The sequence below is a fragment of the Aptenodytes patagonicus genome, chromosome 1 (assembly GCF_965638725.1).
Source record: "Aptenodytes patagonicus chromosome 1, bAptPat1.pri.cur, whole genome shotgun sequence".
Taxonomy (NCBI): domain Eukaryota; kingdom Metazoa; phylum Chordata; class Aves; order Sphenisciformes; family Spheniscidae; genus Aptenodytes; species Aptenodytes patagonicus.
Genome location: NC_134949.1, coordinates 154,111,112 through 154,126,436, shown reverse-complemented (window position 1 = coordinate 154,126,436; position 15,325 = coordinate 154,111,112).

Below are 15,325 nucleotides of genomic sequence, written 5' to 3'. Positions count from 1 at the left end.
GGCCGTGGAAGTAGGCAGTGAGGGGAAAGGCAGTGCTTGTGTTAAGCTAGGGAGCTTTTTACACTATGCAAAGCCCTGGTGTCAGGATGCACAAAGCTGGGCAAAGATACAGCCAACAAATTCCAGTGATTAGCTTCCTCCTATGTACATTAATGAGACAAAGCAGGTCCAGGCTGATATTCATGGTTAGTACTTATCAGGGGGGCTCTAGAAAAGAGAAGATACTACAGTTTTTCTCGTACTTGATCTATGTGTAGTCTGGGGGCCTGTTATAAAGAAATATTCAATGATGAACGCATGGCATCAGTCAATAGAGAGGATGGAATATTTCCTCCTGTCTGCTCCAGTTTCAGTGCCTGGTTTAATTTTGAAATGCGTTCTTGCAGAGATATGGATATGGGCTTCTCCCGCATCCTGTGAGGATCGCAGCTGTGCGCTCACATGCATCACAGTTCTGCATGTCTCATGTATGTAGACAGACTTCCCTGAAAAATCAATTTTCTGGGTTGCTCCCTGTGGGCTCTGTCACTAGCTGACAATTTTGGTCACTTTTTGTGTTTCCAAGAGCACCTTCTGAGTGCCTGTGGGATGCATGTCCATAGCCATGCACTGCTTTTGTCTTGCAACATCTACATGAAGTAGCTCATTTTGAAGGTTTGCTCTTGTGAGGGACCCGTGGCTACCTGTGATGTGGTTGGGAACAAGCAAGCAGGGCATTTACATTCTTCTTCTGTTTCCTTAAGCAGCTGTCCCTTCCTGATCCTCTTGTGTGAACACTAGTTTTCCTGCCTTAATCAAATCTCCTTGCTCAGATCTTCATTGCTAAACATCTTTTTGCTTTCTTCTCCCATACATATCTGCGCCAAGGATGTAGGTGTATCGTAAGAGGACAGGTATTTACTAGTTTTCCAGGCTGAATGGACACTTGGGCATGCTGCTTGCTTCACACCAAAAAAGTGTAGGCTTGGGAGTAGGATATTATGGGGTCTGATTTATCACAGATTCATTTATCATGGATTCAAGCAGATGGCATGAGGCTGGAGCGGCGGGTGCTCATCCTCCAGTGCACAGGGCTCTGTGGCTGCAGGCAAGGCAGTCCCACAGCTCTCACCCAGGTTCACGGGTGCTGCCTTTTGTGGCTGCTTAATCACTCCCGCCGCAATCCAATGCGTAATTCAAAACAGCTGGTGGGCAGCTCCACTTTTGGCAGGACAGGAGCCTTCTCTGATCCATGAAATACTGCTGGCTGTTGACTCCACACGTCAGGATTCTCCCTGCAGAAACCGCAAGGCAGCAGTGGGCATAGACTGTGGTTTGTTTTTTTTTTACCCTTCATTTCTCACGTAGTTACCCCTTGTCAAGCTTGGGCCTGATCCAGGGAACGAGACTTACCCCTACATTCTTAAAAACCACCATATATCTTCTTTTTGAATTATACACCCAAGTGAGCTATAAATGGAGAGTAACTGCCATACGCAAGAACAAAGGGGTTTGCTGAGCAGTGATAAATAATAAATTGCCCAGGAAAAATGCATCCCCTACCTTGGGTTTTGTTTTGCTTTGGCTTAGCACGATTTCCACAAAATTTTGGCAATCACACTGCCATTATCTTTTTACGACGGAGGCCCTAGGAACTTGTTCAGCCCACAGCGAGAGCCCTTTATGTACCTACTAATGTGTTGGTTCACAGACAGACGGAGGGAGGCTGCTGATCTGAATAGCAATCAGATGCCAGCGTACACTGCCTCTCTATGAGAGCCGTGGACATTAATAACGTCTCTGGGGAGTGGCTGCAGCTGTAATAAAGAAAAGATATCTGCAGTGTTTGCACAGCTCTCTTCATTCATCCTGATATGTAGTGAAGTGTGATAATAAGGACTTTACAAAATCTAACTGACAGTATTGGGGGGGGCATTCGTCATGGGGGGAAAAGAGGGAAGAAACATTTGTTTCTGCTAGACATCGTTGAAACACGGTGATATTTTTAAAAGTGACCCTCTGGTTTTTGGTGTGCGTTGGTTTTTTTTTTTGTACATGAAACAACAGTCACAATATGGTCCTTTCTGAATATAACCTAAGGGGTTTTGATTTGGAGCTCTGACTCTGGAAAAATATCATGTCACAGGCCTGCATGCACGCTTTAATCCTCCATCCACAACAACAGTTGTGATTAAAGCAAGCTCAGAAAAAATGATTGCTTCTCCTCTGAACGCCCAGTTACAGCAAGGAATCAGTTACATGGTGAAAAACTAAAACTGGCTATCTGATAGTTTTGAAAATGCTTTAGACCAGCTCCTGTGAATGCAGAGCGTCCTGGATCCGGCCCTTTGTGCCTCCTCCAAAATGTCAGGAGCTAAGGGTCAGCCAGCGTACGCAGGTTGAACATCAGGGACTTGCACTGGTGCATAACCTCCCGGGGCTTCAAGAGCCGCTCACCTTCACAGAGCAAAGCAACGCCCCAGGTGCCCTCCTGAGAGCTGCAGGGGCTGAGCTGGGACACGGTCCCCAGTTTTTCCCTCCCCGGGAAGCGCAGGCAGCTGCCCACGGGTCAGGTCACAGACAGGCTCCATGTCTCAGCATTAAATCACACCTCACAAGGGTTAAGCAAACACAAGGGGAGACTCACAGCACAGCAAGGCATTATGTTTACAAGCTAGTATTTTTCTTTTGGAGGCTTTTGGGCATTTAACTTTTTATTTTTAATGTTACAGCAGCATACACTCACCTCCTTGCTCCAAAGACGACGGAGAATTCAGAAACACCAAGACAAAAGCTATTTGCCAGCTCTGTGACTCAGATCTCTGACTTGCATGGCAGATGCATCTGAGCCCCAGCAAAGAGGAGGAGATACGTGTCTGCAGTGGCAGCCCAAGGAGGTGGAGATGAGAAGGCACCCTAAGACACCTGGAGCACCGTAAAGTCTCTTTACAGCACAGTTTAAAGTGCTTAAATATTGGTTTCTGTGCAAAATCACCCATTTCCATGAGCAGTATCACTGGGCATCACTAAGAACCTGGGGCAGCTCCATAGCCTCTATCACTTTCAGTAGAGTAAATGCAAGATGGGAAAGCACCTGTGGACGACAGAAGTGCCTCTGTAATAAAATGCAAGAAAGTTTACGTGAACACAAACGTAAACATGCACAGTGTCAAAACATGGAAAATTTAATGTCTCATAGCAGTGCTGCCAGCTCTTTTTATGAATTGCTGGCTAATTGAGACTTTAAAAAAAATCTCAGTTGCTGGAGTCTTTTGATTATGGGAGAATCTCATCTTTCACTTCAAATAACAGTTGGACTGCTAGTCCTTTTTGCTGAGTAGAAATATCCTGGAATTATGACTTACGGACTCAGAAGCTAAAAGACAAATAAAAGGAGCCCTGCATTTATTAATTTTAAAATTCTTTTGACTCTTAATTCAACTGACGCTTTCAAGGCTGGTGTTGCAGTTTCGTGAACACTTCAGTTTTAGCTCATCCGAGCATCTTACACATGCTCAGTGTAAGATTTTTCTTCACATAGCAAGTATATGACAGGCATAAGTGTAGGAGTAATCCCGCATGTGCATATTAATGCCTTCCTACATTTTCTGAAGATATCAGGAAGGTGGATGTCAAAAAAGAAAGTCCCTAAGTATAAAAATGTCAGCAGTTTCTTGTATGGGTTGGCTGGGTTTTTTTTTTTAAGTTTATGACAAGCTAAGACGTAGCGCCAGGCACGTCCTTAGCGCAAGTCACCAGGCTGCCTTTGTGCCACCTGGGGCATAGTCTGGGGCAAGAAGAGCTGCACAAAACCAGTTTGAGATGAAAATTGATGCTTTCACAAAACTGTGAGCTGCTCCGCTGGCCAACGCTCCCATCTGGAGGGCAGCAGCACTCCACCGCAAATGCTTTTCTTCACCGTCAACGAGCAATTCGGCGAACAACATGATCCCTCGTCTGCTGGCTCATGTTTGAGTTGGTTCCAACTCCCAATTATCCAGGCTTGGCTTAATTCAGAAAGTATGTCTGAAGCGCTCCCCAGCAGCAGTAACAGCAGCCGGGCAGCCAGGTCAGTCGATAGCGCGGCTGTGTGGCGAGGGCCTTCTCCCACATTGCCATCAGAAACATCACCTTCCTCTCCACCACACAGAGAGATTTTGGAACAAGCCCCGCAAGGGTTGGGAGGGTGCAGGCAGGAGGACGTTTAAGCCATGGCAAAGGGAGCTCTCAGTGGGGTGCCATAGGCAGCGAGCGTTAACGAAAAGCGGGATGCAAACCCATCCGTCTTTGTTTCTCATTTCCCAGCCTCGGAGACAGTAACTGCTCTAATCGCAAGAGAGGGTTTGCAGGATGTGTGGCAGAATGGTTGGTATTTGCTTACATTTCTTTTTTTCAGTGGGTGGAGAGGAGATGAGCAAAGCCTTGGAGCCCCCATGGTCCCGCTTAAATCCAAGCACATCACAGGGCTCGTGCCAGTGTCTCACTCCAACTAAACATACCTGCACCTGTGTGGGTCAGGCGGTCACCTTTGTGCTTTTGCAGCAGCACAGGCATCTGTCAATCCTCCAATATGTACTTCAGGCCTGGCTTATATATGTCTAACTGATTAATTAATCTCCGTGCAGCAACTGGAAAATGTAAAGTGCTACATAAAAGATAAGTATTACTATTACTAAATCTGTACTCGACGAGTGTGACTTGACATAAAGTGGCAGGTTTTATCTTACTCATTGCTACTATCTGAAAGAGGCCATTGAGAGCAAATTTCTGGAGCGTAATTTATTCTATAGACATAGTGGGATAAGTGGTGCACGCGAGCAACTTACACTGCATGCACCACGGGAAGCGCTTTGCCTACAGAATACGTGATGATTTTTTTTTTCACACGTTGCTCCACTACCTGTGACTCAGAGGCTCAAATGCAGGGGCATCAGATGGGTACGCCGTGCTCCCTTGGGAAATTTGGACTAATAAATCAATCGCGGCATATGGTTGCAGAGCTCCCAGCAAGACGCAGAGGGTGGGGTGTTGCGGGAGCACGACAGACTGTAATGGCAGAGGCGTGACTGGAAAGCAGTGACATTCGGGGTGCCGCCAAGGGGGTGCTGGAGAGAATGAGAGATGGGCGGCACGACAGCAGCCGATGGCGTGGCTGGAGGGTTGCAGTGCTTAACCCTCTCCGGTTGGGTGTTTCTTACAGTGTTCATCGGCTGGGCGGAAGGAGCAAGGGTGGTCGGGAAGGCAAGCTGGGAAGTAACATGACTGGTAAATACATATATGAACAAATATTTACATCTCATGCACTTGTGGAGAGCCTAGCGCTATAGGAAGTTGATCCTGACTATTCCCTCTGGGCCATATGGTAATATAAATATTTAATAATAATGATAATAATAGTAAAGAGCTTTGAAAATTGAGAACTCTGTAGGCAGTTATTTTTATTAATAGGAGTATGGAGTATTTGTGACTAAATGGCTGCTAAATACTTTCAATTGATTTGAGTCTACGAAGACAACCTGAGCACATACATACACAACAAATCAGGCCTGTGTTGCTCCAGCACGAAAGCAGGTCAGAATCCCGCTCCTGGATAAACACCCATCGCTCCGAATGAAGTAGGTCACCCTTGTCCAAATACTTACTATGTTTTGGATCTGAAGTAGTGCAAAACTGTTTTCAACTGTGCTTAATTTGTCAGTATTCAAAGAAGTGAAATACAAAAGCAAGGGGAACACAACCTTATTAGTTTTAACGGGGAAAAGCAGTAAGGGCAAGAGTTCCTTCTGCTGACATTAAACTCCTGCAGATACCCAGGTATGCCCAAAACTGAATCTGAAAGTGCAATGAGATGGTGATGCCACACAACCTGAACTCTTCCACTCCCTGCCTTTGCACTGACATCTAGCAGCTTAGTGTCTCACTTAATTTCTTTGAATTTGGTCTTCTTTAAAGAAAAATATGTGTTAGTGCTGCTGGCTTCTCTTTTGCTTTTTTCAACCTGTCATGTTTCTTGGCATCTTTTTGCAAAATAATGAAGGAACCAGTCCCAGCGCTCGCGCACAGAGAAGCTGCTCACGTGGGCACAACCTCTGACTTCTGCCCTTGCCCTGGTTTCTCAGTCCCTGTAGCCACAGCCTAACAGCATGCACGTGTTTGACTGCTGTAATGTATGCTGGAGGGTGTAAATCCACCTGGTTAGTGGTTTAAACCTCACTTTCTTAGTAATTCAGGTGATAGAAGGCTCTGCTTAGGATCAAGATCCCTCCCCTAACAGATGCAGTTTTTTGTTTCAACCTTCAAAGCTTTCCCTAGCATTCTCTCTGGTTGTTCCTGTTCCTCATCTTCCAGGGTTTCCCAAAGTTGTATAGAAAGCACCTCACTTTTAAAGGGGTTTAAGTTAATAAATGATAAATCCAGCCGCTGTCAGGTAATGTGTCATAGCCTAAGGAAAAGAGAAAGGTCATGAGCAAACCTCAGACGCAAAATATGTGGTTTCCTTGAAAAGCCTCAAATGCACTGGGAGAAATTTTTCTTCTTGTGCCAAGCAAGGTTTCTGGACAAGTTCCCGAGCATCCACATTGTGGATCTCCTGCAAAGTCCCCAGTTCTACACTCAAAAAATTTAGCTGGCCTCTCAATTCACAGGAGAAACAAAAGTAAAGTAACTGTAAGGAGAAGAGGAAGGGGAAAGAAAAAGCCTCTGAGAAAATGTCTCTCTTTTTTTACTCTTATTCAAAGCTACCAAGGGTGTGAGGAAGTGCTGCGTAAAAGCAATGAGAGGGGGCAGAGAGAGTGCCAAATGGAGGCAAATGCAGGGGAAGAGTGAGGAAGAAGGGAATCTGTGCTTCCAGCATCAAACTGGCATGCTACTTCTCACCATATTCCACATTTTTTTTCCTCATGTTAGCTTATTTGGTTATCATCCTAGTTGTCAGCAGCAATGCCACACAGGATTTGCTTGGCAGACAAAGCTGGTTATACCAGGGAAAACTGGAAAGAAATTTCGTGTGATCCAGAGTTAGCTGATGCACCAGAAAGCCTGGCATGCTGTGAAGATGGTGACCTGGAGTCACTCTAGGGCCTTAGGTGATGAGCACAGAAAAGATGCTAGTTTAACTTGGTGAAGGTCAAAGGCAAGACAGGACCTTAAGAAGATCCTAATCAATGACCTCATTATGCAAGATCTTGAACGTGGTCCTGAAGTTCATGCCAGGGTTTAATACAAAGCTCACTGACTGCATTTAGTTTTAGGTGAAACTTGCGATATAAACCTCTCATTCCCTTAAAGAGAAACAGCAGATGTGGCTCCAAGCTTCTCAGCCACCGAGGTGGACTGAGTGTTACCCCCAGATGGAGCTACACTTGGCCAGGCCACTCCTTTAGCAGGAGGAGATGGGGGAACGTGAGACGGAGAGCAAGTACGAAAGCCTGAATGAGAAGGGCTCGCTAGTCCCACTTCTGCCAGTGAGGGGGGATGGAGAAATTGGACAACTTCTTTTGCTGGGCACCTGTTTTCAACTCTGGCTGCAAAATTCCAGTTTCAACCCCTTCTCTCTCCTAGCCACAACACGTCCACTTGTCCAGCGCTTGGAGCAGGAGAGGCGGTGGGCTGTGGGGGATCACAGCAGGTTTGCTGTCCTTGGCAGCCTGCTGCCCTGTGCCCATGCCTGCAGCTCATCACTGCCAATGCTGCCTCCCGTGATGAGGCAGGAGGCAAACGCTGAACTCTGTCTGCAAGTGGTTTACTTGTTCCGCAGCCCTGCAACCTTGCATCTCTTCAGATGCTCTTCAGGTGTGTATGCAGGGAGGAGATTTTTAGCTGTCTCATCATCCCAGAAAACGTGTGTGTTGGTTTTTTTTTTCCTTTTGGAAAGTTGTCGTTCTACTTCTTATTTCGTTTTTTTATAGTCAGTCTCTGTGAGTACATCACTAGCTCTCGGTTTGCAATGGATTGTAGCTGTGTGCCTTTACGTTAAGGTGCTGTAGAGTTATTTGATTCACTATCAAACTGTGCAATATAAAATTATTGAGTAGTCTTATTATTGAAATAACTCTTTGGTGTCTCTTACATTCTGATGTTGGACTTCTTCCATTTATTTCTGTATAGTCCAGCATTTGGAAGTAATTTGTGCCTTGGAACAGCAACCTGAAATTATTGGCTAGCATTGTGTATACTGTAATGAGTGCTAGACATTTATAAGCTTAGCGGGTTTGTCAGGAGACTATCAGCTTCCGCTCCTCACCCTATTACCAAAGGTGTTTTGGCTGACCCTACAGTTGCCCCAGAGTTTTAGTCATCTAGAAGTTTTGGCTTCAAAATCAATACAAGTTTCAATTATGTTTATATATCTTCAGCCATAATAGAAAGCAGTGGTCTCTGCATCCATCTGATGTTGGAGGCAATGTTATCTAACAGCTGACAGAGCAGACAGGAGCTCGGCTGGCTTGGGCATGCTCTGCTGAAATGGATTTTGAGACCCTGAACACAGCGTTTAGTTTTCGTGCTTCTTTTGTGGTCCGTAAAATGGGTGAGGTGGGTGTGAAGAGGATGGAGGAAGGAAGCAGGGAGAAAAATTCCTTCTTCTTGAGAAGCTTCATTTATTATTATTTGCACAAAAATCAGTATGAAGTGTAGTTGCATACATGGCAAATAGATGCTGCTATAATAGACACTTGAAAGAGCGTCTGTCTAGAGGTGGAGTTTTGCACCATGCTTGGAGACCTTCCTGATGGCAGATGAGAGAGGCAGGATCTGTTGTAATCCATGCAGTACAGGCATTCTTACTAGAAAGTCAGAGAAGCCATGCCATGGGATCAAATGCCCATCGAGGGGAGCGTAGCTGAAGGATTGAAGCATGACATCTTGCTTTAGCTGGGCTGCTTCCAGTGATATAGTGCGTATATTTTATTTGGACACCACACACCAAAAAGAAAATGCAAACAAATGCATGCAAAATGTGATAACTGGTTCACTTCTCCAGCGTGGTTTATTCAAACCAAACAGAAAACACTTTCCAGAGAAGTCTTCATTTCTTGTATTCACAGTTTGAAAGGCACTTTGAACATACAACCAAGCCACTTGATGTGGAAAAGAAAATGTTATCAGAGGAACAGATTGCACGTTGCTTCATTATAGTTCTCTAAACATATAATAGTCATTGACCTACAAATACAATAGCTATTGCCTTAATAGCGTTTTTCAGTAGTGTAGATAAACGCTGCTAGTAAAGAGTTGGCTTCCACGTTGGGTTCTGTTTCGTTTCCTGGACAGATGATGGCATTGTAGCCCTGCTGTATTCTGCAAACCCAGCCAAGGTACTCCCAGAGCGAGATCTTGATTTGATTGTGCTATGCACGCTTTAGCAGCTTAAGATTTTGCCTTTTGCTTTTCATGTCTTCAGCGAAACAGATGAATGCTATAATAGCAGAACTTTCTAAAAGGAAGATATGAAATTTCTACATTTATAATAAAAAAGTGTTACCAACCTCATTGTAATTCAGACTTGAACTGTTCACCCTGTGCACGTCCAGAAACTCATTCTCTAATACTAGATGCAATGATCTCCGGAGGGAAGTTTTCCATCTGTTTCCTTATGATGTTAAGCTGTTAGTGCTGTTCATTATTTATTACATCTACTGGTGTATGTTAGGCTATGATTTTCGTCTTGTCTGGTATTAAGAATTCGACTTGGTTAGTGTAAAAAAAAACCCTAGGATTTGCATATTACACATTGATATTTAGCGTATTTGGGGTGGGGGGAGATAGGGGACTGTAATTGCTCCCAAGCTGCTTTTGTGCTAGCAGATAATTTATATTTAATTCAGCGATACAGAGCTAAATTAACCACTTAAAATGGAGATAAATATAGACGTGCTATATATAGGTGGAATCTGCCACCCATACTCAGATTGAAGAGCATTATCTCTGCTTGATTTCAGTAGGACTACTAAAGGGTAAGATGCCTCTCGATCTGAGCAAGGTAGGCAGAATCAGGCCCATCATAAATACGTATGAGTATATATTTCATCTATATGAATGAAAGCGCATATATGAGGGAGAGGGCTTTTTAAAATATGAGTATGTAGTTACCAACGTGCATGTTAAGTGAAAGCTCACATGCATATGGTTTATTCTGTGTATTTTCATATCTTCTATTACTGGAAGGTGCGGAGGACTTTGGTTACTATGTTGTTCTATATAGAATAAATGACTAATTCTCTCTTCGGGGTGAGGAACAGTTCAGCCCGATTCTCTGTTCCTTCACAGAAATTATTACCTTTCTCTGGGAATAGAATTCTTGTTGAGTTTATCCTATTTCATCGCTGGTTGCATTAAATACTAACAACAGTTTAGGTGTCACAACATAGCTGGGAGGGATAGTGTTTGTGTTATTATTTGCAATTATTGTATCAGGAACAGCTCTTTACATTCAGCATCTTGCTCACAGAAATATCTTAGAAGATGTACGGAAATAAGATCAGTATCTTATTACACTGTAATTAAAGTATCAGTTTGGGCTGTGAAACATTATCTAGATCAGCCGTTGAGGTTACTCTTAACAATACCGATTCCTTTGGAATAAATATATGTTTCCAAACTGCATAATGGGAAGTTTTAGCATATCATTCTCCCATGTAGTGTCTTTTGATGTGATGGAGAATTGTAGATGAACTGAAATGTTCGCTTTCCTGTCATGTAGCTGGTTCTTTATCATAATATAGATGTTATTAAGATAAAATCTGTCTCTCCATATTGTAGTATTATAAAACTCAGAATTAGAAATGCTTTATCATTTCTGAAGAACAAAGACTGTGACTGCTTTAAGCAATATCAAAGTCAGACTACCTTTAACAGGGGGGAACATGAAGGAAAGCACCAGTATTTGCCAAAGCATAAGTTAATTTTTGTCAGACTTAACATAGGATGTTTGCAAGTACCAGTCAAAATAATCACTGAAAGTTAAAACAAATAAGCTTTCCTAATGCTTTTTTAGCACTTTTATTAAGTGGTAGCAGAAATCACCTACCTGGGAACAAGATTGCTTGATTGTACATCTGCTCTTTCGACTTCCAAGTCAGGTGCTTATTTGGAATAAATCAACACTGCTTTGACAAGCCAGTGGAGCTACGTTGACCTACGCCTTCTAAGCTATATATATAGGATACTAGATTGGTAAATATAAAGGTAGTATTAAGGTGCCCTGGGCACCGGAAAAAAATCTTGCTTTTGCACCCATTGGAGATCACCTCTATAAGACTGCACTCATCGGAGCCATTTTGGAGGGAAAGTTTAGATGCAGTTATTGATAGATTGCAATCTACCTTCTCACAGTGGCATCATCCAGCAGTTTTTGGAAAAGGACCTGGAAAAGTGTGGTTAGTCCCCATACAGCCGCAAGGCTCTCTTGTAGTCCCCCAAACCCATCCTCTGTGCTGAGGATCTGGAGATCATCTCTATAAGTTGTCTCTTACAAAGACCTGCTTCCCTCCCCGCTCTGGCATGGTTTGCTTTTCAGATGGTTTTAAAGGGAAGCTGTGGTACTAAATGAACAGGGGGGTGGTGAAATCAAGCAGTGCAAAGCCAGGAAGTGTCAGCGCTGGGGTTATGTGTGCAGTCACTGAGTAACCATCAGTAACCGTGGGAGTAACTTCTCATGGCCCGTGAGCAAGGCATTGCGACCCTGATCTACCTGATTAAAATCCGCGGCTTCACTAGTTATTTTTCAAGCTATGGGTTTTGTGTTAAAAGAGTCAGGGGCAGTGTACATGGTCTGAGATAGAGCATTGCTGCGATGCCGCCGCAGTGTGCGACACTGCCTGTGTTTGCAGAGCGAGCAGGCTCAGGCCTTCTTGACTAAAAATGGTTCTTTGGGGTCTGTCCCAGGCTCCCTTCACTGTGGGCAGAAAGAGCAGGTGAAGAAGAGGCTGATTCCCCTGGCTTAAATGCCTGTGTTGGATGAGATGAATCACTGCCCTTTTTTGGGTCTATTTTTTAAATTCCATTAACTACAAGGGCAGGTCAAAGTGATAGCTTAGAAGGAGGCATGTGAAGGTGGTACCTCCTGCTGGACTTCAGGCCCAGTGCTGCAGGAAAATCCTGAACCACATCTATCCACACTCTGCTCAGGGCAGTGCTGCTGAAACAAGATGGAGCTCGCAGCCTCTCTGCTCTCCGCACCGAGCTGCCGGCTGGACACAGAATTTCATACTGACCCCCCAGATGAAAGGCATGGCCATTGTTGGTGCTCCTCCTAGTGCATGTTATGGCCTTACTGCACCATCATTCTGCAAGCAGCATGTTTGGTCCAAGTCAGTTAGCTTATAGTGGTGCAGTCGCCTTCTTCAGGTGTCCTTCCACCACAGCTATTTTCTCCCTAAGTCGGACATGTTCTTTAGTCCTGTCTGGGTATTACCAAACCCTCCCAAGAGCTGGCAGCCTACCGATAGATGCTCTGTGTCTGTTTCCCCATGCTCTCACGTGACTGTATCCATAGCTAGTCATATGCGACTGTCTAGTTAGTGTTCAAGGGTGGTTCAGACACCTCCGGGTCAGGCTTTCCCACATGTCCAGGCACTTTGGCAACAGCAGTGATCACGTCACTTCAATCATGGCCAGTTTCTGGAGCCCTTAAAAATAATCTTTAATATCAAAGTGAATCAGGTTTTAGTTTAAATGTTTTGGGGGTTTGGTTTCTTTTTTACTACATTTTGATAACCAGTTAAACAGACAAATGTAAGCGTCCACAATTATTAGAACAATAAAGATTATATAGTATGGTTTGTAACCTCCTCTTTCACAACAGAAATACATCTGTTGAGCCTCACTGAGTTTGTGTGAAAACGTTTTAGAACATTTGATGTCAGGAAATGACATATGAAAGTGTGGAGACTGCTTCCCTGCTGCTAACAGGGATTTACCACGTAACATATAGCAATTCCTGCATGTTGCCTTGTATTGCACTGGACATCAAGCATTGGGACCTAGCCACAAATCAAATTATTTTGATATTGGTTGGGATGGATTCTTAGCTATCAATATAGATTTTCAATTTTTTTACAGTCATTTCTTCAGTATTTTCAGTTCATCCAAAACATTAGCTCCCAGAATCATGTACTCTTGTAGAATCCCACATGCCAGTCAAAGAAAGAGAGAGAAAGAACGGGAGAGAGAAAGGGAGAGAGAATTCTAGCACTTACTGCTTCAGGAATAAGTTGAATATATAATTAAAAAAAGTTCCCAATCAAGTACGCAGAGCTCTTAATGGATTCTAACAAACATATAAGATTTTTAACCCTCACGGTTTGCAATGCTGCATGATATACCATTACTTCGGAGAACCGAGCACGTGCTGGCAACAGCTTAGATGATCTAAAAGCACTTTGTTCAGCCCCTGCAAAGGTGGAGCTACTTTGCTACGTTGCTAATTAAAGATCCAGCCATGTCACCACATTTGTAGACACAGAGAGTGCCCTGGCTTCCTCAGCCTGAGGATGCTCAATATGTCGGGAGATCCTGACCATGTAAAATAGGGTGGGAGAGGAGGATGGGCTAGCAAAGAAGGGATAGCCCAGGGCGTGGCAGTAAGAGCAGCTACATGAGATTGAGTGCTTCACCTATGTACAGGCCAGGGAGGCTGAAGGAATTAGGCAGAAGTTATCTAAGACAAAGCAGTACTGAATGCTCACTTCCCCATTTCTTCAAAAAGACATCTGGGAAGACGCGGAAATGAAAAGCCTGAAAATGGAAACCCCTGACCCACCCTTTCCTCCTGCTGTTTTCTAGGCGGAGTGCGTGGCAGAGCATGACCACTGGCGCTGCTCAGGCAAAAAGGTTTGATAACTCCGCGCATCTTCTTCGTGGTGGTCTTAGGAGACACATAATTATGTGAGAAACCTGAATGAGAAACTCCTTCAGAGCTTCCCAGGATAGTACATTGTAAGGACTTCAGAGTTCTGGATTTGCCAACTATGTACTCATGCATATATAAAAAACGTGTATTTATTTTACCTTGTTAAATATGCTTTTAGCAGGCGGATTACACCATCATGGTAGTAACGCTCTGAAACCGCAACTAACATGGCACTTACGTTCTAAACCCTTATTTTCAGTCACATAACTTTCTGAGAAAAGTAGCTTTTGCACTGATTTATCATGCTCCACCTGGGACCAGACACGACCATTTTGCAGACGAAAGGGAGGTTTTATTAACATCCATCCAGTCACTTAGCCAATTTGGAGTTGCCTGACTGAGAAAAAGCCATTTTCACTTTTAAATCCAGCATATAAATTCTGGGGGCTGAGATACCTCTAGACTTGTTTGGTTTAAAAAAAAACCAGAAAACCAGTTTCACCTGGGTTGGGTGGAGTCTTCAGCTTTCCCCTTTCTGAAGAAGAAATGACAAATTTAGAAATAACAAAATAACATCGTGTGTGTCCATGCTCACGCATCTGTGTGTGTGTGCATGTATGAACCAATTTAAAAAACAAATTTGCACAGGCAACATCTTGAACACAGGTCCCAGGTATTGAAAGGATCATAAACGCATGCCAGTCTTTAATCTTCTCCCCTGAACTGCCCACACACAGAAAGTGCTTAAGTCTGTGCTAAACTGGAGTCTTGATAACTTAAAAGAAGGGAGATATTAATTATGAGGGTTGACAAATCTCCTTAGCTTTTTGACTGTTACCTGCACAGCAGTTGATAAAATGTTCAAGCTAATAGTATAAAGAAGTCAAATAATGATATTGCAGACTTACAGGTTTATCCTGGGATTAATAAATTACAGGAGTCCACAGTGAGTTGTGTTTGAAGGGATAGCAGCTGGATTCTTGAAAACAGATGGCCTTCCTTGTCTAAGTAGGCTTGATCTTGTCTAATCTTAAAAGCTAAGCAGGTTTGGGTCTGAAAGATCCACCAGAGAATATCTGACGCTTTAGGTTGTTGCTTCTCTATAGCAGCAATTGCTGCTCATAATGTGATATGAAATTTAATGAGAATTTTGTAAAAATAAATAAATAAATGCAAAAATTATAACTTGATTTTACGTTTTTCATATTATTCCTGGTAGCATATTGCTAGAAATTTGCTGTGTTCTCAGGATGATAGGAATTTAATACAAGCTTGCTTTGCCTTAGTACACGATGCTTTGTTCAAATGGCAAAAAATTACCAGCCTGCTGCTGTGACCTGCAGCATGAGTTTTGAGAAAGATTGCTCATGAATTGGAGAAATTTAAAAATTACTTTAAAATCCCGGTTCATCTGTATTTATAATATTTGCTGTTTCATGAGCAGCATTTTGGGCTGTAGGGTTTTTTTTTTGGTTTATTTTGAATGTACTTTTCTTA